We start from the raw sequence: 27,523 nt of genomic DNA on the forward strand, positions 1-27,523 counted from the left end.
AAACATGATTCTCATATTGAAACTATAGGACGGCAAAGGGAAATACACATAGACCTGACTCATGGCAAATATAAGTAAATACATATATTTAAAACTTTATATTAAATACATAACATAGCAAACATAGCTGAGAGTGTCTTAAATAATGATACATACTTACCGAAGATACCCATCCACATATAGCAGACAGCCAAACCAGTACTGAAAACAATCAGCAGAGGTAATGGTATATAAGAGTATATCATCGATCTGAAAAAGAGAGGTAGGAGATTAATCCCTACAACTGATAACAGAGAACCCTTGAAAAGATTTCCCATTAGTGAAACCATAAAAATCAACAGGCAATACTCTCTTCACGCCCCTCTGACAAACAATGTACTACTGTTGTCATGAACTGGCCCTCTTCAACCAACGGAAGAATGGAACGAATAGTGTCCATCTTGAAAGACGGAACTCTGAGGAACTTGTTTACGCTCGAGATCTAAAATTGGTCTGAAGGTTCCCTCCTTTCTGGGAACCACGAACAGATTGGAATAAAATCCCAGACCCTGCTCCTGTATTGCAACAGGAACTATCACTCCCATGTCGGAAAGATCCTGAACACAACGTGAGAAATGCCTCTCTCTTTATCTGGTCTACAGATAACTTGGAGAGAAGGAACCTGCCCCTGGGAGGAAATGCCTTGAATTCTAACTTGTAACCCTGGGACACGATGTCCACCGCCCAAGGATCCTGGACATCCCAAACCCAAGCCTGAGCGAAAAAAGAGATAGCATGCCGACTTTGAATCAGTAACGGGCTTCTTAGATTGCTTCCCCTTAGACCAAGACTGATTGGACTTCCAGGAGGACTTAGCTTGTTCCTGCTTGGAAGAGGAAGGCTTACCTGAAAAGTTTCAAAAGGAACGAAAATTACTGACGGCCCTTCTGCTTATTCCTCCTATCCTGAGGGAGAGAATGCCCCTTTCCTCCCGTAATATCAGAAATAATCTCGGCTAAACCCGGCCCAAACAAGGTCTTACCCTTGTAAGGAATCGACAAAAGCTTAGACTTAGACACATCAGCAGACCAGGATTTCAACCGTAAGAATAGCAAAGCCAGAAATCTTTGTTCCCAACTTGATGACCTGTAAAGAAGCATCCGTAATAAAGGAATTGGCCAACTTAAAGGGACAGTCTAGTCCAAAAAAAACTTTTCATGATTCAGATAGGACATGTAATTTTAAACAATTTTCCAATTTACTTTTATAACCAATTTTTCTTTATTCTCTTGGTATTCTTAGTTGAAAACTTAACCTAGGAGGTTCAAATGCTAATTTCTTAGACCTTGAAGGCTGCCTCTTAAGAATGCATTTTAACAGGTTTTTCACCACTAGAGGGTGTTAGTTCATGTTTTTCATATAGATAACACTGTGCGCGTGTGCACGTGAAGTTACCTGGGAGCCATCACTGATTGGCTAAACTGCAAATCTGTCAAAAGAACTGAAATAAAGAGGCAGTCTGCAGAGGCTTAGATACAAGATAATCACAGAGGTAAAAAATATATAAATATAACTGTGTTGGTTATGCAAAACAAGGGAATGGGTAAAAAAGGGATTATCTATCTTTTAAAACAATAACAATTCTGGTGTAGACTGTCCCTTTAAGAGCCTTAATCCTATCCTGGATATCCTCAAGAAGAGTATCTGTCTAAATAGAATCAGACAACGCATCAAACCAATAAGTTGCCGCACTGGTGACAGTAGCAATACACACCGCAGGCTGCCATTGCAACCCTTGGTGCACATACATCCTTTTAAGTAACACCTCCAATTTCTTATCCATAGGATCCTTAAAGGAACAGCTATCCTCATTGGGAATAATGGTCCTCTTAGCCAAGGTGGAAATTGCTCCTTCCACCTTGGGAACTGTCTGCCAAGACTCTTTGATAGAATCAACAATTGGAAACATCTTCTTAAAAATTGGAGAAGGTGAAAAAGGAATCCCAGGCTTCTCCCACTCCCGTGCAATAATCTCTGAAGCACGGTCTGGAACAGGAAATACCTCCACTGCCGAAGGAACGTCAAAATACTTATTTAGCTTACTATCCTTCTGCAGGGCTTCTTGGTCCATCCTTACTCAAAAATTAACAAAAAATAAAGGAAAAGCCTTAAACTATTTTGACACTTTAAAAATTAATTGCAAAAAAATGTTACTGTCCCTTTAAAATTTAAAGTGACACTTTATATTTTATGCAGAGCAACTATTAAAAATAAAAAACTTAGGCAACCTCTACACCTCAGCAAGCCCTGCGGAAGTGCCTACCTTTCCTGCTGGCAAACCGGAGCAACTAGAAAAACGATCCGGACTCAACCCCTCCAGACAGCAAAATAGCCCCTCACACAGACCACAGAGCCGCACCTAAACCCTCCCGGCACTCCGGAAATAACGGAGAGGAAAGTGCGCAAATCTTTGCCACCTCCGACAAGCCCCTCCCATCGTGGGCTTACCTTAATAAACCTCCCTGCCGGCATTACTCCTACTATGGAAAAACCAGCCTCCGAGAGTAATAGCACTCAACATACATCCTCTACAGTGAACGGAACACACCACTGAGCCCTGATGATTAATAAAACAAAAACTAACGTCCCAGTGCCCTGCACAGCTGCCCTACAATATCCTGTTCACCTAACAAGAGAAATGTAATCACGTCCCATATAAAACAGCATTAACTGTTAAAGTGGCAACTCCTTTTTTAACATAAAAAATAAACGTAGCACCATAAAATTAATCTGCCTGGCAGCTGGGCAGCACACAAAGTTTGAGAGGCATCCTCCTCACATGGACCTGTGGAAAATAAAGAAAAACTGTATAAACCCACACAGGCTTTCCAAATAGGGCAGCAACAAACTGTTTGAGAGGCACAGTGGGGATTATACCCCACAAGTTCCCAATGCTTAAAAGCCACCACTGCTCTACTGAAGAGACTGACATGGACTACGACTTAACCCTACAAAAAGATCAAAGCAAACCTGCTCTGCTTTAAAATAACAAATTGAAATTCTTTCAGACACCTAAACTTTACCACCTCCTTGCAACTGTTACAGGCAAAGAGAATGACTGGGGTTTGTGGGTAGGGGAGTGATATTTAACAGCTTTGCTGTGGTGCACTTTGCGTCCTCCTGCTGGTCAGGAGTGATATTCCCAACAGTAATTATAATGATCCGTGGACTCACCATGTCATTAGAAAGAAGTACAGTGTGCGCTGGACTATTCTTTGTGCTTTTTGAATGAATACATTATTGTAATTATTATCATCAAAACTGGTGTTTTTTTTGTTGTTGTTAAATGACCACGTCACTTGGAATAAAATTAGAGGTAGCCCTTGCCTTACAAAAGTCTGCCCACCCCTGACAAACTAACAGAATATTTAAAAGGCTGTAAATATTATATTTTCCCCCATTAATAAGCATTCACACAAGTATAGCAGCTATGCAGCAGTTAGCTTTGTCTATTTTACTTTCATAACTGACATTATCTGTGGTTATTAAATAATGGGTTTCTTTGTACTATTCTATCTATTAGAGCCAAAAAACATTGAATTAAGTTGTTTTCTCTGGTTACCAGTTAACACAATTCTGTTTCGCAGTATTACATATAAAAATTAGTTAAAGGGACATACTTAAAGGTACACGAGTATATTTCTATTTTGAAAAGAAACATTTTCTGCATTATGCTTGTATCTAGTAAAAGCTATCACCATTTCAGGGGGATAAATACATATGCCATTGCACTCACATTCAAACACTGCAGTTGCTCAGAGAGAATGTAGTGGCTTGTACTATGCAAACTGAGTAAGTGCTGACAAAATACACTTCACTGCTGGATATCTGACCAGGCACATGCAGCATATGTACATATGCCCTTAAAACAGTTATAGCTTTTACTATAAGCATTTAGCCAAAGCAAGTATATTGTGAAAATACTTCTATTACGTTAGAATTAATGTTTGGTAACTCTAGAATCTGATCATTTAATTTAAATTCTAATGGCGGCACAATTCTATATTCAGGAATTTTCCAAACCCCAGTAATAGGGTTATAAATATTTATTTTAATCATTATATGCATTCCTAAACTACACTTTTCCCTTAAAATAATAAAAAGTAAATAAAGATAATAGAAAACTATACATACATATACGCACACATATATATCAGTGACGTGCGGTGAGGTCAGAGGCTGGTGAGGCACTGGCTATGATACACCCGAGAAACAAACACACACACACATATATATATTTTTATATATATATATATATATATATATATATATATATATACATACACACACACACACACGTCATAATACAGCTTATACATGTAACCTAAATTTAGTGTATTATCATTTGTATTACTTTTATATACATAATACCATCAGAAAGATAGTACAGTAATGTAATCAGAAAGGTAACAATTGTTTTAACACAAAAATCAAACCAAAGATTCAGTGATAGAAGTTTGTGATTTACCTGTGGGAAAAATTGTAGTTTTTAATAGGTTTCTTTAAAACAAAAAAATATATATTAATGATGTCTGTGTGTAACGGTAAACAACATAATACAAAAACGCACATTTTTTTTAGGTCTCTGAGCTGCAGCTAAATAAAATGCTCTATAGAGCGCAATAAGTTTAAATTACTGCTCTATACTGTCACTATAAGAGGCCAAGAAATATTATTACTAGCACAAAAGGGGTTAAATCATTGCTTTGTGCATGTTACCAACATAAAGGGTCAACTCACTCTGTGGGCCCCATTTGTTAAGCTGTGGATACCCTGACATGTTGGATAAGTAGAGATAAGCTACAGGAAAGCAGGCAAAGTAAATGCTGAAATTAAACTACTAAGTATTTTTACAATGCAGAATTAAGCATTTACACGGAATCCAATACATTCAATATTCAGTTATGTGTAATGAAACAATGTTGAAATATATGTTCATGATTTATTTTGCTCCCTTTTAATTTATCGCTGAAAACTGGCACTCCAGGCTAACCATGCTACATATATTTCCCTAATGATAACTTAAAATTAATGTATTGTATACTAACATTATGGCTCGCCATGTTGTCTGCACCCAAACCCAAATTCGCTCTTCTGAGCATGGCAAATGGTGGCTGGAGTTTGTCTATTGAAAAATAATTGCAGGAAACAAGCTCTTAATTTGTTTTAAATATATATATATATATATATATATATAAAATATTTAAACTTGGCTGATATGTTTTTCTATAGAAACACAACAGACATTACAAGGTATTTTTTGTTCCTTTATGGCATAATAAGCATAAGACGCTGCTGAACTTCTTTTGTCTTCCAATCTGAAATCACTGGGAAGATGCTGGGTGTGCTATTCAGGATTTTAAATACAGTATATTTTTAGATATACCTCTTGTTGATTTACACGATATATATGCAAAGCATTTCATGATGCCTTGTGGCCATTTTAGTCTGTCAAAGTTGAATGAAATACTTGCCCCACGGGGGATAAGAGGAAATATTTGAGAAGACAATCTACATGTGCTTTGTATCAGAGAATAGAGCAAAGAAATCTGTATGTATGTGAAGCATCACATAAGCCATGCATTATTCTGCATCTGTTGGATGTTTCCACACAAGACATTAGGCTGCCTTTGGCATTACTATAAGTGCACGCTGCTGCATCAATAAAATCATGATATATTACACAGGGAAGTGGATCCAGACACATTTTTAACGTTATATATCTTGAAAGAAGAAAACCATTTTGAAACTACTCCACACCCAAGTTAGATAGACTATTAATCATTATGTTGTCCAACTAAGCAGAGCACACTGCATACAGGAATATAGTACAATTATACAACAGAATTGCAAATGATACCCTAATAAGGAAAAAAAACATTACCTGAACTGTAAATCCTTTATTCATTTTAGGCAAATTCACTAATCTGTGATAAAAGACAACTAAAAAAACAACAACGAATGTCTAGAACAGGAACTGAATCTGTCACAATAATCAACAGTCGGCTTTTCTATGACAAGTTATTGTTATACTTGATAACGTCTTCAGCAGTTTTTAATTTCATAATACAATTAAAAATATTTAATTGGACATTAAACACAAACAATTTCAGGCATCTCCCTCTGATTATGGGGGGAGCTGTCATATTGGAACCTAAGTTTTCCCGGCAAGCATCAAAATGGTTGCTGCACATGTGCAACACGTCAGTATTGGAATATAGTGTAAGACAGATTTCAACATGGCAGCACCATTGACTAGAGGAAGGCAGGAATAACCTCTATGCTATGCTTATAAAATTTATTTAGTGTCCCTTTAAACATTTTTTGAGAGATCAGGCACATCTTCATTTGAAATGCAAGAATGTAAGTTTAGATGCCGGCCCATTTTCTTGAACAACCTGGGTTGTTCTAGCTGATTGGTGGATAAATTCATCCACCAATAAACAAGTGCTGTCCAGAGTACTGAAACAAACAGAAAAAGCTTAGATGCCTTCTTTTTAAATAAAGATAGCAAGAGAACAAAGAAAAATTGATAATAGGAGTAAATTACAAAGTTGCCTAAAATTGCATGCTCTATCTGAATCAAAATATTTTTCTTAAATACTGTATATTGTAAATTACAAAGCAACTAAATATGTGTTAGCGCCAAGACTGGCTCTTTAGTTTGAACTCCAAATATTGCACTTTACATGATTCTACTCTAAAAAAAAATCAAAGGAAAGATCGTATTTCCTTTCAGAAAGAGTCATTCTATCTGAAAGAACATACTGTTCATGGATATAAACAGAATCTATGCAGACAGGTTACACAATGTCTTCATGATCACCAGAGTATATATTGCTGTATAGTCCTTTAAGATACTTTATACATTTTTAACAGCAAACCGTTCTGAACTTAATTTGAATTGGAGCATCTTTGGCTAGCAGCATCTGGAAAAGGCTTAGCAACAAGTACACATAAACAGAAATCATATGATGCAAACAAATTAGGTTTGAGTGATCGCTAATTTAATTTTCAGAGCACAGAATACCAGTGTTTACCTTGTGACAGAGTCATAAGAGACAGTCAAGGTTACACAGAGCCAGCTGAAACACACAGGGGTATACACAAGAGCTAGTGAGCATATCTGCAGAACAAACTGATGTGGGCTTTCACATGAAATATGCAATGCAAGAATAAGGGGAACTGTTTTTTAGGGTTCATGGCAGCAAACATGCGTGTAAAGCTTATCACTTTAATATATAATTTTATTTTATTATGACCTATTCATCTTTTTGCCCCTTGGATTTACAGAGTTTATACAGTGACCAAATATTTGTTAGGACCAAGATCAGTTATTTAATACAGTAAAGAAAGTGCTCCTGATTTTGCCCACTGAATTAAACAACTAGTCGTAGCACTAACAAATATTTGGTCACTAAACTTTACCAATCTGTATTGTTAAACCTTTGTTAAAATATTATATCCAAACACCTTATATATTGTATCAAAATAAAAAATAGTAACTTTTTAACAGCACTTGTGCCTTCATCCTTTTATTAAGTATACTATCAACATTTAGTTAATTGTCTATGCATTAATCAACACTTCAATATATGATAAACAAAACATAAAAATGTAGCACTTAAGCCCTAACCACGATACATATGTCCGTATATGTAGATTATATTCGGGTGCACTTCACCTCCAAATATCCATCTATGATGGTTCTCATAGCCAACTATCGTTTTACCTTTCAGACTTCATTGGCTATTCCTTTGGATTATTCCCTGGTTACTTGAAACTCTGCTGCATGACTTAATTTTTCATCGGAATAAATATTACAGCTGTTCTGTTGCAGATGGGGGGTCTATGTTTTTAGTGTCTTAGTGTGAGCAAGATTTATAGCAGTAAGCTTTAGGCAGTGACCCGGGATTGCCACTCCAGAGTGGGTCACATGCGTTGCAGTGACTCGCTGTGTGGTGCCACGATTGAAACAGTCTCCTGAAATCTGGGAAGGAACAAAGAAGGTCTTTGGTGTATGCAGCTAAAAAGTGAGCTCTTTACCTCAATCCAGAAGTACTCTGTCCTGAAAGTACCAGTGGGTAAGAACAAATAAAGGCCCCAAATGAGAAATATCATAGATGGATATTTGTAAATGAAGTACACCTAAATATAATCGCCATACACCGACATGTGTATTTTGGTTACTACAGGATGTTTCAATAATTAGGGATTAAGTGCTACATTTTGTATGTTTTGTATATCATATATTGAAGTGTTAATTAATGCATAGACAATTAATTAAATGTTGATAGAAAACATAATAAAAGGATCAAGGCAAGACTGCTGTTAAAAAGTCACTATTTTTTTTATTTTGATACAATATATTAGTTTTAAGTCTTGACATTAGCACCAGTATTAAAGTGAATGTAAATTTTGATGAATCAGTGCCCGGTTTTTAATAATCCTATTAAAAACATGGGCACTTTCATTCAAACTTTAAATTACACTGCTTTTTAAAAAAAATACTTACCTTTTCTTTCTGCAAGCCGCTCCAGTGCTTCCTCCGCCCGTCGTAAGCCTCTGCCGATGTCAGAAATGACGATTCTGGCCTTCCACCAATCACGGCGTTGCTGTAGGGAATGATTCCCCCGGGGGGAAACCGTGATTGGAGGATGCCGGAATCGTCATTCCTGACGTAAGAAGCGGCTTGCGACGGGCTGGAGAGGCTTGCAGAAAGAAAAGGTATTTTAACAAAAGCAGTGTAATTTAAAGTTTGATAAATGAAAGTGCCCATGTTTTTAATAGGATTATTAAAAACATAATTTATGCTTACCTGATAAATTTATTTCTCTTGTAGTGTAGTCAGTCCACGGGTCATCCATTACTTATGGGATTATATCTCTCCCCAACAGGAAGTTGCAAGAGGATCACCCAAGCAGAGCTGCTATATAGCTCCTCCCCTCACATGTCATATCCAGTCATTCGACCGAAACAAGACGAGAAAGGAGAAACCATAGGGTGCAGTGGTGACTGGAGTTTAATTAAAATTTAGGTCTGCCTTAAAAGACAGGGCGGGCCGTCGACTGACTACACTACAAGAGAAATAAATTTATCAGGTAAGCATAAATTATGTTTTCTCTTGTTAAGTGTAGTCAGTCCACGGGTCATCCATTACTTATGGGATATCAATACCAAAGCTAAAGTACACGGATGATGGGAGGGACAAGGCAGGAACTTTAAACGGAAGGAACCACTGCCTGAAGCACCTTTCTCCCAAAAATAGCCTCCGAAGAAGCAAAAGTGTCAAATTTGTAAAATTTTGAAAAAGTGTGAAGTGAAGACCAAGTTGCAGCCTTGCAAATCTGTTCAACAGAGGCCTCATTTTTAAAGGCCCAGGTGGAAGCCACAGCTCTAGTGGAATGAGCTGTAATTCTTTCAGGAGGCTGCTGTCCAGCAGTCTCATAGGCTAAACGTATTATGCTACGAAGCCAAAAGGAGAGAGAGGTAGCCTTTTGACCTCTCCTCTGTCCCGAGTAAACGACAAACAGGGAAGAAGTTTGACGAAAATCTTTAGTTGCCTGTAAATAGAACTTCAGGGCACGGACTACGTCCAGATTATGCAAAAGTCGTTCCTTCTTTGAAGAAGGGTTAGGACATAATGATGGAACAACAATCTCTTGATTGATATTCCTGTTAGAAACCACCTTAGGTAAAAACCCAGGTTTAGTACGCAGAACTACCTTGTCTGAATGGAAAATCAGATAAGGAGAATCACAGTGTAGGGCAGATAACTCAGAGACTCTTCGAGCCGAGGAAATAGCCATCAAAAACAGAACTTTCCAAGATAACAGCTTAATACCAATGGAATGGAGGGGTTCAAACGGAACACCTTGAAGAACTTTAAGAACTAAGTTTAAGCTCCACGGCGGAGCAACAGTCTTAAACACAGGCTTAATCCTAGCCAAAGCCTGACAAAAAGCCTGAACGTCTGGAACATCTGCCAGACGTTTGTGTAACAGAATAGACAGAGCAGAAATCTGTCCCTTTAATGAACTAGCAGATAAACCCTTTTCTAAACCCTCTTGTAGAAAGGACAAAATCCTAGGAATCCTAACTTTACTCCATGAGTAACTCTTGGATTCACACCAATATAAGTATTTACGCCATATTTTATGGTAAATTTTTCTGGTAACAGGTTTCCGAGCCTGTATTAAGGTATCAATAACTGACTCCGAGAAGCCACGCTTTGATAGAATCAAGCGTTCAATCTCCATGCAGTCAGCCTCAGAGAAATTAGATCTGGATGGTTGAAAGGACCCTGAATTAGAAGGTCCTGTCTCAGAGGTAGAGACCATGGTGGACAGGACGACATGCCCACTAGATCTGCATACCAGGTCCTGCGTGGCCACGCAGGCGCTATCAGAATCACTGATGCTCTCTCCTGTTTGATCTTGGCAATCAGCCGAGGAAGCAGCGGAAATAGTGGAAACACATAAGCCATGTTGAAACCCCAAGGGGCTGCTAGAGCATCTATCAGCACCGCTCCCAGGTCCCTGGACCTGGATCCGTAGCAAGGAAGTTTGGCATTCTGTCGAGAAGCCATGAGATCCAGTTCCGGTTTGCCCCAACGATGAATTAGTTGAGCAAAGACCTCCGGATGAAGTTCCCACTCCCCCGGATGAAAAGTCTGACGACTTAGGAAGTCCGCCTCCCAGTTCTCCACGCCTGGGATATAGATCGCCGACAGGTGGCAAGAGTTGGACTCTGCCCAGCGAATTATCTTTGATACTTCCAACATCTCTAGGGAACTCCTGGTTCCCCCTTGATGGTTGATGTAAGCCACAGTCGTGATATTGTCCGCCTGAAATCTGATGAACCTCAGTGTTGCCAACTGAGGCCAAGCTAGAAGAGCATTGAATATCGCTCTTAATTCCAGAATATTTATTGGAAGGAGTTTCTCCTCCTGAGTCCACGATCCCTGAGCCTTCAGGGAGTTCCAGACTGCGCACCAACCTAGAAGGCTGGCATCTGTTGTTACAATCGTCCAATCTGGCCTGCGAAAGGTCATCCCTTTGGACAGATGGAGTCGAGAAAGCCACCAGAGAAGAGAATCCCTGGTCTCTTGATCCAGATTTATTAGAGGGGACAAATCTGAGTAATCCCCATTCCACTGACTGAGCATGCATAATTGCAGCGGTCTGAGATGCAGGCGCGCAAATGGTACTATGTCCATTGCTGCTACCATTAAGCCGATTACTTCCATGCACTGGGCTACTGACGGGTGTGGAATGGAATGAAGGGCACGGCAAGCATTTAGAAGTTTTGATAACCTGGCCTCCGTCAGGTAAATTTTCATCTCTACAGAATCTATAAGAGTCCCTAAGAAGGGAACCCTTGTGAGTGGTAATAGAGAACTCTTTTCCACGTTCACCTTCCACCCATGCGACCTCAGAAAAGCCAGAACTATCTCTGTATGAGACTTGGCAGTTTGAAAACTTGACGCTTGTATCAGAATGTCGTCTAGGTACGGAGCCACCGCTATGCCTCGTGGTCTTAGTACCGCCAGAAGTGAGCCCAGAACCTTTGTAAAGATTCTTGGGGCCGTAGCTAACCCGAAGGGAAGAGCTATAAACTGGTAATGCCTGTCTAGGAAGGCAAATCTTAGATACCGATAATGATCCTTGTGAATCGGTATGTGAAGGTAGGCATCCTTTAAGTCCACTGTGGTCATGTACTGACCCTCTTGGATCATGGGTAGGATGGTTCGAATAGTTTCCATTTTGAATGATGGAACTCTTAGGAACTTGTTTAGGATCTTTAAGTCCAAGATTGGTCTGAAGGTTCCCTCTTTCTTGGGAACCACAAACAGATTTGAATAAAATCCTTGCCCTTGTTCCGACCGCGGAACTGGGTGGATCATCCCCATTAATAAGAGGTCTTGTACACAGCGTAGAAACGCCTCTTTCTTTATTTGGTTTGCTGATAACCTTGAAAGATGAAATCTCCCTTGTGGAGGAGAAGCTTTGAAGTCCAGAAGATATCCCTGAGATATGATCTCTAACGCCCAGGGATCCTGGACATCTCTTGCCCAAGCTTGGGCAAAGAGAGAAAGTCTGCCCCCCACTAGATCCGTCTCCGGACAGGGGGCCCTTACTTCATGCTGTCTTAGGGGCAGCAGCAGGTTTTCTGGCCTGCTTGCCCTTGTTCCAAGACTGGTTGCCTTTCCAACCCTGTCTGTAACGAGTAGCAGTCCCTTCCTGTTTTGGGGCGGAGGAAGTTGATGCTGCTCCTGCCTTGAAATTACGAAAGGCACGAAAATTAGACTGTTTGGCCTTTGATTTGGCCCTGTCCTGAGGAAGGGAGTGACCCTTACCTCCAGTAATGTCAGCAATAATTTCTTTCAAGCCGGGCCCGAATAAGGTTTGCCCTTTGAAAGGAATATTAGGCAATTTAGATTTAGAAGTTACATCTGCTGACCAGGATTTAAGCCATAGCGCTCTGCGCGCCTGGATGGCGAATCCGGAGTTCTTAGCCGTTAGTTTGGTTAAATGCACCACGGCATCCGAAACAAATGCATTAGCTAGCTTAAGGGCTTTAAGCTTGTTCATAATCTCATCCAATGGAGCTGTGCGAATAGCCTCTTCCAGAGACTCAAACCAGAATGCCGCCGCAGCAGTGACGGGCGCAATGCATGCAAGGGGCTGTAATATAAAACCTTGTTGAACAAACATTTTCTTAAGGTAACCTTCTAATTTTTTATCCATTGGATCTGAGAAAGCACAACTATCCTCAACCGGGATAGTGGTACGCTTGGCTAAAGTAGAAACTGCTCCCTCCACCTTAGGGACCGTCTGCCATAAGTCTTGTGTGGTGGCGTCTATTGGGAACATTTTTCTAAATATCGGAGGAGGGGAAAAAGGCACACCGGGTCTATCCCACTCCTTGCTAATAATCTCTGTAAGCCTTTTAGGTATAGGAAAAACGTCAGTACACACCGGTACCGCATAGTATTTATCCAGCCTACATAATTTCTCTGGGATTGCCACCGTGTCGCAATCATTCAGAGCTGCTAACACCTCCCCTAGCAATACACGGAGGTTCTCAAGCTTAAATTTAAAATTTGAAATTTCTGAATCCGGTCTCCCCGGATCAGATCCGTCACCCACAGAATGAAGCTCTCCGTCCTCATGTTCTGCAAATTGTGACGCAGTATCGGACATGGCTTTCGCTTCATCGGCGCGCTCTATCCTAAACCCAGAGCTATTGCGCTTGCCTCTTAACTCAGGCAAATTAGATAATACTTCTTTCATAACATTAGCCATATCATGCAAAGTGATTTGTAAGGGCCTTGATGTACTTGGCGCCACAATCTCACGCACCTCCTGAGCGGGAGGCGAAGGTACTGACACGTGAGGAGAGTTAGACGGCATAACTTCCCCCTCGATGTCTGGTGATAATTTCTTTACCGGTAAAGACTGACTTTTATTTAAAGTAACATCAATACAATTGGTACACAAATTTCTATTTGGCTCCACATTGGCTTTTAAACATAATGAACAAGTAGATTCATCTGTATCAGACATGTTTAACAGACTAGCAATGAAGGCTAGCAAGCTTGGAAAAAAACTGTCAGTGAATTTACAAGCAATATGAAAAAAACGCAGCAGCGCTTTTAAAAACACAAAAAAAAAACTGTCACAGTTGAAATAACAATGAACTAATTCAGTTATAGCCAACAATTTTAACAATAAATGTATGAATTTAGCAGAGGATTGCACCCACTAGCAAACGGATGATTAACCCCTCAATACCCACAACCGGATAATCAATTTTAGATTTAACGTCTTTCTCACAGTCAAACACACTGTCACAGGTCTGCTGTGACTGATTACCTCCCTCAAAATTGAATTTTGAAGACCCCTGAGCTCTCTGGAGACGTCCTGGATCAAGGAGGAAAAGGCAGGAAGACTGTGCTAGAATTTTATCTGCGCAACAAGGTGCTAAAAAAGGCCCCTCCCACTCATATTACAACAGTGGGAGACCTGTTACAACGGTTTCTATGCAGAAATAAACGTTAGCCATTTGGAAAAAAATCATGCCCAAAAAGATTTATCACCAAAGTACCTCACAAAACGAATAACATGCCAGTAAACGTTTTAAAAACAACTTTTCCAGTGTTATGTAAAGTTATCACTAAGCCTGCTACCAGTCGCTTCTACTGCAGTTAAGGCTTATACATTTATTTCAGTATTAACAGTATTTTCTCAGTCAAATTCTAGTCCCTAGAAAATAACTCAACTGCGCATACATTTAACAGCCTGATACCAGTCGCTACTACTGCATTAAAGGCTGTACTTACATCATATGGGTAACGGCAGTGTTTTCTTAGTCAATTCCATTCCTAGAAAATATTATACTGCACATACCTCATTTGCGGAGGACCCCGCATGCTATTCCCCTTTCTGAAGTTACCCCTCCTCAGAATGCGCGAGAACAGCCAGTGGATCTTAGTTACGTCTGCTAAGATCATAGAAAACGCAGGCAGATCTTCTTCTTCTAAATACTGCCTGAGAGAAAAAACAGCACACTCCGGTGCCATTTTAAAATAACAAACTTTTAATTGAAGAATTAAGTAAAAAACTCCTGTCTCCTCTCACAACCTCCTTTGTTGAGACTTGCAAGAGAATGACTGGATATGACATGTGAGGGGAGGAGCTATATAGCAGCTCTGCTTGGGTGATCCTCTTGCAACTTCCTGTTGAGGAGAGATATAATCCCATAAGTAATGGATGACCCGTGGACTGACTACACTTAACAAGAGAAAACCAGGCACTCATTCCTCAAACTTTACATTCACTTTAATAATACTAGATTTCCATCTATTATTTCCTGTGCACTGATATAAGTCTATAATACTCAAACACCTTCTCTGAGAGTCAGCAGTGGCTTGTATGACACAAATGAAGTATTCAATGAAACAAAACACACTACCGCCAGCTCTCTGACTACTGGTGCACGGGCCTTCTCACAGCATCTGTGCTTATGCCGCCAAGAAACATTAATAACTATTTTGCTAATGGAAATAAATTGAAAAATGCTTCTATTTAAAATCGAAATGCACTTATGCATATTTCATTTTTGCCCTTTCTATCCCTTCAATAACATATGCAGATAATTACAGCAGGCATTAGGCAAATAAACTTACCATATACTGTATATGTCTTCTAAAAATAGACTAGTACTGACAGAAAACAAAGATGCAACATCCAACATTTGTCCAACATCAATGTGCACAGTCTCTAACTACTTATTATAAATATCTTAACTTTCTAAAGGGATGCTCTGCTTTGCCAGACACTTTTTACACTTTATACAAGTCTTTAAATTCACAAAACCTTTGTTTCCGAGTATTATCTGGTCTTAAAGGGACACTATACCCAAACATTTTCTTTCATGATTAAGGTAGAGAATACAATTTTAAACAACATTCCAATTTACTTCTATTACCTAATTTGCTTTATTATTTAGATATACTTTAATGAAGAAATAGCAATGCACACAGTGAACCAATCACAGGAGGCATCTATGTCCAGCTACCAATCAGCAGCTACTAAGCATATCTAGATATGCTTTCCAGCAAAGAATATCAAGAGAATGAAGCAAAATAGATAATAGAAGTAAATTAGAAAGTTGTTTATAATTGTATGCTCTTTCTAAATCATGAAAGAAAAAATTTGGGTTTCATGTCCCTTTAAAAACTTAAAATTCATCCTGGGCTCTTTATAAACATAAACCTCATTGGACCAGAGTCCGGGAAGTTTCATACACATTAACATGTACCCATAACTGTTAAGTAGACTAACCTCAGAGGACGTTTATGTTCATATTTAGTGTAACTGTATCAGGCATGCAATCGGATTAAAATAATTTTGGGGGAAAAAAATGTTGCAGCATTTTTTGCATTTGTTTGAAAATGCAAAACAAGCAACCCCTTTAATGAGTTAACAAACCAACAAATGCGTGCAAATCAGCTGACTCGCGCATATATGCATGAACTTTAGTTTATTTGCTCATGTGGTTAAAACTAAGATGCTAAAAGAGGGAAAGTCTTTTATTGCACTATTCAATTCAGATTCTGAACTCCCTATGGCCAGATATAGAATAAAACTCAAGCTATGTTTTTTTTTCCCACAAGCATTTTGTCTGAAGCACATGTATTGCCTGTGCACATGTCTAATCTGTATTGTAGTCTATTACCAACCATGATCTTCTGTGTCAAGCTATGCACTGGTTAACAGTCTCCAGAATCAACATCTTATTTCTGACCTACAAACCCTCAGTGTTGTTGCAGCCCCTCTACATAACTTACCATATCTGCACATACTGCTCTAGCTGCCTCCTCTTTGCCTGTAGACTAGGCCTCTCTGTTATCACAACCTCACTTACAGGTCTTCTCTCCTGCTACACCTGCCCTGTAGCATGTTCTCTCTCAATACATCAGACTCTACTCCAGTTTTAAAGGGACAGTCTACACTAAAATTGTTATTGTTTAAAAAGATAGATAACGCCTTTACTATCCATTCCCCAGCTTTGCACAACCAACATTGATATATTAATATACTTTATACCATTTAAACCTGTAAATTTCTGCCTGTTTCTAAACTACTATAGACAGCCTCTTATAACATGCTTTTTATTTGCTTATCACATCAGGAGACTGCTAGTTCATGTGGGCCATATAGATAACATTGTGTTCATGCCTGAGAAGTTATTTAAGATTTAGTACAACACAGTACTAAATGCAAGTCAATAGATAATAAATAAAAAGTCATGTGATCAGGGGGCTGTCAGAAGAGACTTAGATACAAGGTAAAAAGTGTATTAATATAACAGTGTTGGTTATGCAAAACTGGGGAATGGAAAATATAAGATTTATCTATCTTTTAAAAAAATACAAATTATATTGTAGCCACCACATATAGATACAGAGATAAGGGAGGGTTGGGGATCCCCATCATTTATATATATATATATATATATACATACATCCCACCTAACAAGAATCACTGATTGGTGCTTAAACAGTAAAGACAAAGAGTGGGTACAACTGGAACATCTACTTGCAGACTCCCACCAATTAGAAAGTTCCTGCTGGTTACCAAAAATAAATAGGAAACTCCCTGATACTACACCATCTACAGTAATAGAAACCTAAATAATTTGGGACAAACTTACAGCAAACCCTAAGGCCTTTACAACAATACCTCCCCCCCCCCTTATCTCCCTTACTGCACAATCCCAGCCTACCAATTACATACTCAATTGAATCAGACATTAAAACTATACATGACTCAATACCATGTTATATGGTACTACAAGGTGAGCAATTGAAGACAATAGCTACCTGTATCGTAACAGACTCAAAGATACCAATCTTCAATAACTGGTTCCGCTATCAACAACTAGCTTATTTTTTACTCACCCATCCACAGAGAAGCAATCTTATCAGGTCTCTATCCCCCTTTGAGTACATATGTTCCTCAACACAAGGAATGAGAGGCGTTCTTTTACTCACGTATAAACTATTATTACAAGTTCACTCAACATCTTTGCCTTCATACACCAAACAGTGGGATGAAGATCTACAAATTAAAATCACTAAAAAAACACTGGCAAAACATTTTTAGTAAAATGACTAAATCCTCATCTGTAGGAATAACTGAAATTAATTTGAAGCTACTCTGTCACTGGTATCTTACCCCGAGCAGACTAGCAAATATATCCTTAAATAAATGACTGGAAATTGTTGGAGAGGCTGTGGCCAGCATAGTACAATGGCACACATATGGTGGTTCTGTCCCCTTATACAAAAATACTGTTCCAATATAATACCTGAAATGGAAAAAGTGATATCCTTAAAGATACCACATGACCCGACAACCCTCTTGCTTCATCCCAATCAAAATTTCATGTTTATATAGAGCTAAACTTTTCACTACAATGGTTGACTGTGCAAAAAACTTAATACCAAAATTATGGGGAAAAAAATAGAAGTACCAACTGCAGCTGAGTGGAGATCACAGGTCACACTTATCCTTTCCTTAGAAAACACCACTATTTACATACCAATAGACTGGATCATTATCACCCAATCCTCTTTATTCGGAATACATAAATTCGCTATCATTATAGATGCACATATAATTGCATCACTCGCATATAGAAGAACCACTTCATATATAGCTCCCCTTACTATTTTCAACACTTTTCAGTATACATAGAGGAGGGGGGGAAGATATTGTGATGTATAATGTCTATATTATTGGACACAAATTTCTGTAAAACCAAGAATGTACTCAGACATACATTTGTATTCTTATGTCTTTTGACTGAAACCTTTACTTGCTTTGTATTTGTTATATTTTGCACTAAAGATTAAAATAAAAAAAATACATATTGTAGACTGTCCCTTTAATAGCTTTAAATGTTAAAACCTAAGTACCTACCACCTAAACCCCCAATTTACATGGCTCTTTGTTGGAGCCAACACTACAATCAGGCTAAATAAACAATCAATCACCTCTCCCTTTTTCTCCAACTCCTCTCTCTTAGATAGTGAACTCTAAACCTTGTGTCTCAGTTTTGTATATTTTTGTCTTTACTGTACCTACACCCATCATTCAGTGTAAAACACTGCAACATATTATGGGACATTTCTAATAAATGATATTCATAGGAAAATATATTGTTCATTAAGTCACCTTCTTCATGTATTCTGTTATAATCTGTAATTACAGCCATAGCACTGCATTATCAACCAACCTATATTACAACCCAATACAGAAAAAGTTGGGACAGTATGGAAAATAAACAAAACACTCTGGAGTCTGACCTGATCACATATCAAACCAGGAAAGATGGGCCCTACGATCATGGAAGCTCTAGCTGCGCTAGGATCCCGCATGGATACGCAGTTCAGCATTCTCTCTCAGTGCATAGTGTCGAGGTCGGAGACAATTCCTGACATACATGAGAGATTCTAATACCTTTCCCCCTCAGGTCGGGGGCACAGACCAGCAGGACACGATGGTGGATGCGATTAGACAAGACATTGCTGTACTTCCCCGGCAGTCTATGGGCACATGTGACTCCTCTGTTGCTTACCTTGCCCCTGCCTTGGAGCGGCGGCCGGGGTAGGGGCTGGAGTTGACGTAACTGCATTTACCCTCACTGAGGAAGAGTCTCTTGATAGCAGGCGCTTCACAGCTGCGCACCCATATTTTTCTGCAGAAGAGACCTATACCAAGGGGAGAGACTGGCATCTAGACCGAGAGGTGGGAACTAGCTCCTTGCTTGGGATCCAGCCTAGCGACGCGTACAATGGGTCCGTATGCTTACCAAGCCGTGAGCAGCCTAGACACAGTGACGGATCAGTTTGGGACCTGCAGACTCACACTGCTTTCCCGAGCCCCTGCTTATATCTTGACCGCTATGTGAGCGTTCTACATCTAGGCGAGAATGTCGCTGCTAAGGCGCCCTTTAGAGACACCTATGAGCCCCAGACTGAGTTCTGACATACAAAGTTTGCGGGAGCCGATACGAATTGGGATAGGTTAACAACTTTTATCTTCACAGAGGCGCCATCTTGCCTGACCCTGGACTTATCTCCCAGCTAAGCATGTTAGACAGCTAAACTGGCGATTTTTGTTTATAATCCTTTGGCTAAAAATTTTGTAGGATTTGTGTTTTTTGGATAAGGGTTTATCCGTTTTCATTGTTTTTGTTTTGTTTTTATACCACAGGGGTACCCTCTTTACACCTCACACAATTGCAGAAAGTTCCACCCTGCACTGGACGTGTTATTGTATTAGATCCCACTAATCAGCATCAGTAGTTGCAGACCACGTTAGTCTCATAGTCTACACCCATACTCTTTCTTTAATATGACTATTAAATCTGATACTAGACTATTTAAGTTTGCTGATTGGTGACACATCTGCAGCCTTAGTGAACTCCCCGGACAGTGACTGTTCAACACTGGACTAGGGCTACCTAAACTATACAAGCGCATTACTGCTGCATTTACTAACCCCTCTGAGTTACAAACTCTCACTATCAAAGTTTTCTTATTGATTTCCTTTCTCAGTTGGACTATACATACAACAGTTAACTCTCTGAGATGGTTTATAATGTTCACTGTGTTAAGTACTTATTCTTAGTATATTGTGTTTTTTTTTATTTTTTTATTATATATTGTATTGTCACACAGATCTCACTTAAGTAGGAGATTCCTACTCCATCTCCTAATTCAGCACACAGGTCATAATACAGATGCATAAAATGCCTATTTCAGGGCACCTACCCCTATGACCGCAGTTATAGCTTTTCTCTTAATAATTCCTTTCCATATGAGTAACCTGTAATTTCATGTAGAGCTAACATAGGTTGTTACAAATTTTGAACTGTTGGAATATTCACTGTTTATCTCAAGATACTGAAGGGGAGAGACATATTATATATATTCTGTTTTAATTTTATCGTTGTGCATATGTATATGCTAGGATACCGCATAACTCCATTACCTCTGCCACTTTACATAAACCCAGATACCAGAGATACGCCCCTCATACATACAACTCCTAATGCGACATTCTATAATTATATGTCTGACAGTGCACACTAATGACACGTGTAACCTTGCTATGCTGTAGACTTGTTTGTCAATGTTAGACAAGTCCCTCCCCACTAGTCTTAGAAACAGTAGAGCATCTCATTGAAGTTTAGCTACGCAACAACCATATAACACGCCCTTACTCATCCTATTGATCCCATCATTCGAGTGCCCTATAAAGTTCCGCCCCCCCACTACCTCCCCCACTTCAACTAGAGCGGCTTTTGCCCGCTGAACTCCCTTTCCCCCTCACTTGCTAATTTGGTCCAAAAGCGGCCATTCAAATCTAATCCACACCTGCCCCAACTTTACTAGATTACATAATTCTATGATTACTCTTTTTGACAAGGTGGAGGTCACATTCTCTAAATAAACAACATAAAAATTAGGTTTCATCACCCATCCATGACATCCTTGCTGAGCTTATTATACAATATTACATTTATTTACTAAATGCTTAGTGTACACTTCTCTTACAACTATATTAGTAAGGTGAACGCTAGATATAATGGCATATTTCATAGTTATCGTACTCGCCTGCTTTGTGTGATGCTCAGAATCCATCCCCAGAGTTATTTTTCTATATTCTCTCCACATTTATGGGCATATATTGTTTATCTCATTGTACTGTTTTTTTTTTGTGTTTTTTTTTTTATTTTCAGATTTTATTGAGGCAAAAGAATAAAACATTACAAACTATTATGACCACAAACATAGGCCCTTAACCCGTAAGGACAATTATCGAAAATATGCATCACTGCCAATACATTAAGCATGACAAACCTTGTTTAAATCATAAGCGAGAGCTTACATTTCTAATACTCTAGGTATTAAAGAACTAATGGTCAAAAACAATTCTAAAATTGTAATACTCCTATGTGGTCATTGGACATCAAAACTAACCTCAGATTTTTAAAGCATATAACATATAGGACCCCTTTTGGGTCCTCAGGACTATAGTTTTATATATGTATTGGGGATGGGATTATCAACTCTAACTATAATAAAGCACTCTTATGAATTTTGTAGGGAGTTAAAGATGGGATCTGTGTCCCTTAGCTTAAAGAATAAGCCCCCTAGGGGTGGGCGGAGTTTATAGATAGAAACATGCTAGAAACAAAAAAAAAATAATAGGGTTGGGCCTGAACCAGTACCAGAAATATACAAAATGAAATCATGCACATACATAAGTAACAATTGTCTCTAACCCAAAATTTCAACAGTGACATAATATAATCTTGCATTTTAGTTTAAAACAAAAGATCCTATATAGGTGTATAAAAGGCATAAATAGATGTGGATCTAAAATATGGCCATGACCTAACTAGAAATAAGTTGATTGTCTATGTCCCCATATCTTTTATTATGTTAACCTCATCACCCGGGTACGGGCCCTATACCCAGGCGGCGGGTACATTAACCATTAATAGTCAGAGTATGGGTTGGTAGTAGGTGGCTAAAACTGTCTGTTTCAAGACTTTGCGTGATAACATCTATTCATAGTGGATCAGACCAAACATAAAGATTAGAGGTATGCTCACTTAGGACAGTATTTTATCAATTCAGTAACTCTATAATGGGTACAGGTATCCCCTAAGGGCTGTATAGTAACCAGAGTCCTTACAAACTCATTTCTGTCTAATGAATATAACTGAATTGTTCCAGCAGGGAAGCGCAGTAATGATAATCACCTACAGAACTATATCTAGCATAGGGGATGCGGTACACAGCCTGCAATATTCAAATAGTAAAGTGTGGGATTTAAATTAGGTCTCAGAATAATTCGTTATCCAGCATACATATGATTAACTATGTTATACATCATAATCTAAGAGAGCAATCATACTGACACACAGACATAGCTACTGCAAATCGAATAATAACAGGGGTAACAACAACAAACTAAAGTCTATCTATTCAGAAGAGTACGTTCCATATCAGTTCCTATAATACTGCAGATCGGTCCCAACAGGAACCTTAACCCACACCGACTGCTGGTACTGTCCAGGCCGCAGTATAAGGACATTCTGGCCTGCCCAAGGGAATATGGAGAGTCTGTAGCGGGGCAAGTAGAGGGATCCATCGGAGCAGCAAAACTGCATCAGCTACAGAGAGCGCATCCAGCGCACCACCCATGGGCAGGTTAGTTGCTTCAGTAAGATCGCTCCCTAGGCCCCCATCAGTCATAGCTTCAGGAAGGAATATCGCCAGCCGCATTTTATCACTTCTCCGGTCCCAAACTGCTTCATCGGATGTAGATCTAGCAGGCTCAGGATTATTCAAGGTAATCGCGCCAAGCTGTGACACCTCATCAAGACCATCGCTCACAGACGGACCTGAAGATTGTGTGGGGGCAACAAGAATCTTGGCCATGTAGAGGGTGGGTGTCTGTAGCGTCGATACGGGGACTCTTGTCACACTCTCACCCGATGATAATACTCCCGAAGTGGAGCAGGAGACAAGTTCCGTCTGTTTCAATACTGCCCTTTTGTCAACAGCAGGCAATAGGCCTGTTTCTGTGCACTCTTCCTCCGCTTCAGATAAAAGTTGAGAGGAGCTATAACTCTTTAGCAAGAGAACAAGCTTTTTCTCAACATCCTTTAACACCGCATTCACTCTGCTATATACCTCCTCCATAGTGTCTAGCTATGTCGCTCCACGTGGTGATCGCCTCTGCTATACAATCTCCCCTGTGACGTCGGGAGTGAATGGCGGCGTTTCGCGCCAGTTATGTCCTTTGAGAGGGGGACCGAGTAGCTTTATCAGGCAAAATTTTACCTCCAGAGCACAGCTTTAGTAGTTTCTCTGCCCCTGCTCTGATATAGGAGTCTGGAAATTCTCCGGATCTGTCCTTTATAACACCTCCGGTCACCCCAATCCTTCACGTCTCCTCAGAGTGGAATAAATAGGGATCCAAAGTCCGTTCCTAATGTATTATAAAGAAGCTTAAGCTCCATTCCTATAAAATGTCCCTTGTAATGACATATAAGGACAAATTAGCTGTTTCCAAACGGTTTTTATGAAAAAAACTAGCAGGAGTTTTGTTGTAGTGTGACTTCTCTCCTCTTAGGCTAGCTCCGCCCCCCCATTGTACTATTTTTTATTGTCATTGGATGACTATTATATGTAACATTTCTCATTACCTCAATAAAAATTTATTTAAAAAAAATATATATATATACTTTTTACCTCTGTGATTACCTTGTATCTAGGAACCTTCTTCCAGCCCCCTGATCACATGACTGCGACTGTTTATTATCTATTGTCTTAAATTTAGCATTGTTTTGTGCGAAATCTTAAATAATCTAGTTATCTATATGGCCCACGTGTACTTTCTGTCTCTTTGTGTTGAAAAGAGATTTAAAAAGCATGTGATAAGAGGCAGCCCTCAAAAGCTTAGAAATTAGCATATGCCTAGGAATATCAAGAGAAAAAAAAGCAAATATCATGATAAAAGTAAATTGGAAACTTGATTCAAATTAAAAGTCCTATCTGAATAATGAAAGTTTAATTTATACTAGACTGTCCCTTGAAGTTTAGCAAGCGGAATTTCCCCCCATTATGGATGTCTTCAGCTGCGCAACTGTATGGGGCCTTTTGTTGCCTTATTTTGCACTTCATAATGTGCCATGCATTCTCAATGGGAGACAGGACAGGACTGCAGGCAGGCCATTCTAGCATCCGCACTCTTTGCTTACACAACCATGCGCTTGTAATCTGGACAGAATGTGGTTTGACGTTGTCCTTTTGAAAAATGCAGTGACGTCCCTGAAAAAGACTACGTCTGGATGGCAGCATATGTTCCAAAATGTATACATATTTTTCTGCATTAATGGTGCCCTCAGTCACAGATGTGTAAGTTATCCATGCCATGGCAATGACAACCCCCCACACCAAGACTGGCTTTTGGACCGGACGCCGATAACAGCTTGGATGGTCTTTATCTTTCTAATGACACGATGAGTCCACGCATCTAATTACTATTGGGAATATCACTCCTGCCCAGCAGGAGGCGGCAAAGAGCACCACAGCAAAGCTGGTAAATATCACCTCCCTTCCCTCCAACCCCAGTCATTCTCTTTGCCTATGCTTGAGTAAGGAAGTGGTAAAGTTAGTGTCTGAGAAGATTCTTCAATCAAGATTTTTTAATTTTATTTGCAGTACAAGTATGTGCTGTTTTTCCTCTAGGGTGTAGCCTTAGTCCATTTCAGTCTCTTCAGTAGAGCACTGGTGGCTTTTAAGCAAAGGGAACCTGTGGGATATAATTCTCACTGCGCCTCCCTAAAATTTAAATAAAGTGCTGCCCTTTTTATTATTTATCCACAGGTCTATGTGAGGGAGAGGACCTCTTAAACCTAGTGAGCTGCCTTGCTGCCAGGCAGAATATATTGAGGTAAGTGCTAAATTTATTTTTCTTAAGCTGTATTAAGGAAAAAATATGGCACTTTATTATTTCCCTGAAATGGGATGTTTGATACATTAATCCTAATGTCTTAAGGGGATTATGTAAGGCAGCATTTGCAGGCACTGGGGACTCGAGAAGAATAGGCTCAATGTTGGAGATACTCAGGCCTAGATTTAGAGTTCGGCGGTAGCCGTCAAAACCAGCGTTAGAGGCTCCTAACGCTGGTTTTGGCCGCCCGCTGGTATTTGGAGTCAGTGATTAAAGGGTCTAACGCTCACTTTTCAGCCGCGACTTTTCCATACCGCAGATCCCCCTACGCCATTTGCGTAGCCTATCTTTTCAATGGGATCTTTCTAACGCTGGTATTTAGAGTCGTTTCTGCAGTGAGCGTTAGAGCTCTAACGACAAGATTCCAGCCGCCTGAAAATAGCAGGAGTTAAGAGCTTTCTGGCTAACGCCGGTTTATAAAGCTCTTAACTACTGTACCCTAAAGTACACTAACACCCATAAACTACCTATGTACCCCTAAACCGAGGTCCCCCCACATCGCCGCCACTCGATTAAAATTTTTAACCCCTATTCTGCCGACCGCCACCTACGTTATACTTATGTACCCCTAATCTGCTGCCCCTAACCCCGCCGACCCCTATATTATATTTATTAACCCCTAACTTGCCCCCCACAACGTCGCCGCAAGCTACTTAAAATAATTAACCCCTAATCTTCCGACCGCAAATCGCCGCCACCTACGTTATCCCTATGTACCCCTAATCTGCTGCCCCTAACATCGCCGACCCCTATGTTATATTTATTAACCCCTAATCTGCCCCCCACAACGTCGCCGACACCTACCTACACTTATTAACCCCTAATCTGCCGAGCGGACCTGAGCGCTACTATAATAAATGTATTAACCCCTAATCCGCCTCACTAACCCTATCATAAATAGTATTAACCCCTAATCTGCCCTCCCTAACATCGCCGACACCTAACTTCAATTATTAACCCCTAATCTGCCGACCGGAGCTCACCGCTATTCTAATAAATGTATTAACCCCTAAAGCTAAGTCTAACCCTAACACTAACACCCCCCTAACTTAAATATAATTTACATCTAACGAAATAAATTAACTCTTATTAAATAACTTATTCCTATTTAAAGCTAAATACTTACCTGTAAAATAAATCCTAATATAGCTACAATATAAATTACATTTATATTATAGCTATTTTAGGATTAATATTTATTTTACAGGCAACTTTGTAATTATTTTAACCAGGTACAATAGCTATTAAATAGTTAAGAACTATTTAATAGTTACCTAGTTAAAATAATTACAAATTGACCTGTAAAATAAATCCTAACCTAAGATATAATTAAACCTAACACTACCCTATCAATAAAATAATTAAATAAACTACCTACAATTACCTACAATTAACCTAACACTACACTATCAATAAATTAAATAAACACAATTGCTACAAATAAATACAATTAAATAAACTATCTAAAGTACAAAAAATAAAAAAGAACTAAGTTACAGAAAATAAAAAAATATTTACAAACATAAGAAAAATATTACAACAATTTTAAACTAATTACACCTACTCTAAGCCCCCTAATAAAATAACAAAGACCCCCAAAATAAAAAATTCCCTACCCTATTCTAAAATACAAAAATTACAAGCTCTTTTACCTTACCAGCCCTGAACAGGGCCCTTTGCGGGGCATGCCCCAAGAATTTCAGCTCTTTTGCCTGTAAAAAAAAACATACAATACCCCCCCCCCAACATTACAACCCACCACCCACATACCCCTAATCTAACCCAAACCCCCCTTAAATAAACCTAACACTAAGCCCCTGAAGATCTTCCTACCTTGTCTTCACCTCACCAGGTATCACCGATCCGTCCTGGCTCCAAGATCTTCATCCAACCCAAGCGGGGGTTGGCGATCCATAATCCGGTGCTCCAAAGTCTTCCTCCTATCCGGCAAGAAGAGGACATCCGGACCGGCAAACATCTTCTCCAAGCGGCATCTTCTATGTTCTTCCATCCGATGACGACCGACTCCATCTTGAAGACCTCCAGCGCGGATCCATCCTCTTCTTCCGACGACTAGACGACGAATGACGGTTCCTTTAAGGGACGTCATCCAAGATGGCGTCCCTCGAATTCCGATTGGCTGATAGGATTCTATCAGCCAATCGGAATTAAGGTAGGAATTTTCTGATTGGCTGATGGAATCAGCCAATCAGAATCAAGTTCAATCCGATTGGCCGATCCCATCAGCCAATCAGATTGAGCTCGCATTCTATTGGCTGATCGGAACAGCCAATAGAATGCGAGCTCAATCTGATTGGCTGATTGGATCAGCCAATCGGATTGAACTTGATTCTGATTGGCTGATTCCATCAGCC

The 27,523-nt window shown here is 39.5% G+C and overlaps 1 protein-coding gene across 1 annotated transcript in view; it reads right to left on the reverse strand.

Annotated features, from left to right (window-relative positions):
- MTHFD1L (methylenetetrahydrofolate dehydrogenase (NADP+ dependent) 1 like) overlaps positions 1-27,523 on the reverse strand; it is a 1,099,716-nt gene that overhangs the window by 30,870 nt on the left and 1,041,323 nt on the right. The window lies entirely within an intron of this gene.

This window comes from Bombina bombina, chromosome 4 (assembly GCF_027579735.1).
Source record: "Bombina bombina isolate aBomBom1 chromosome 4, aBomBom1.pri, whole genome shotgun sequence".
Lineage (NCBI taxonomy): Eukaryota > Metazoa > Chordata > Amphibia > Anura > Bombinatoridae > Bombina > Bombina bombina.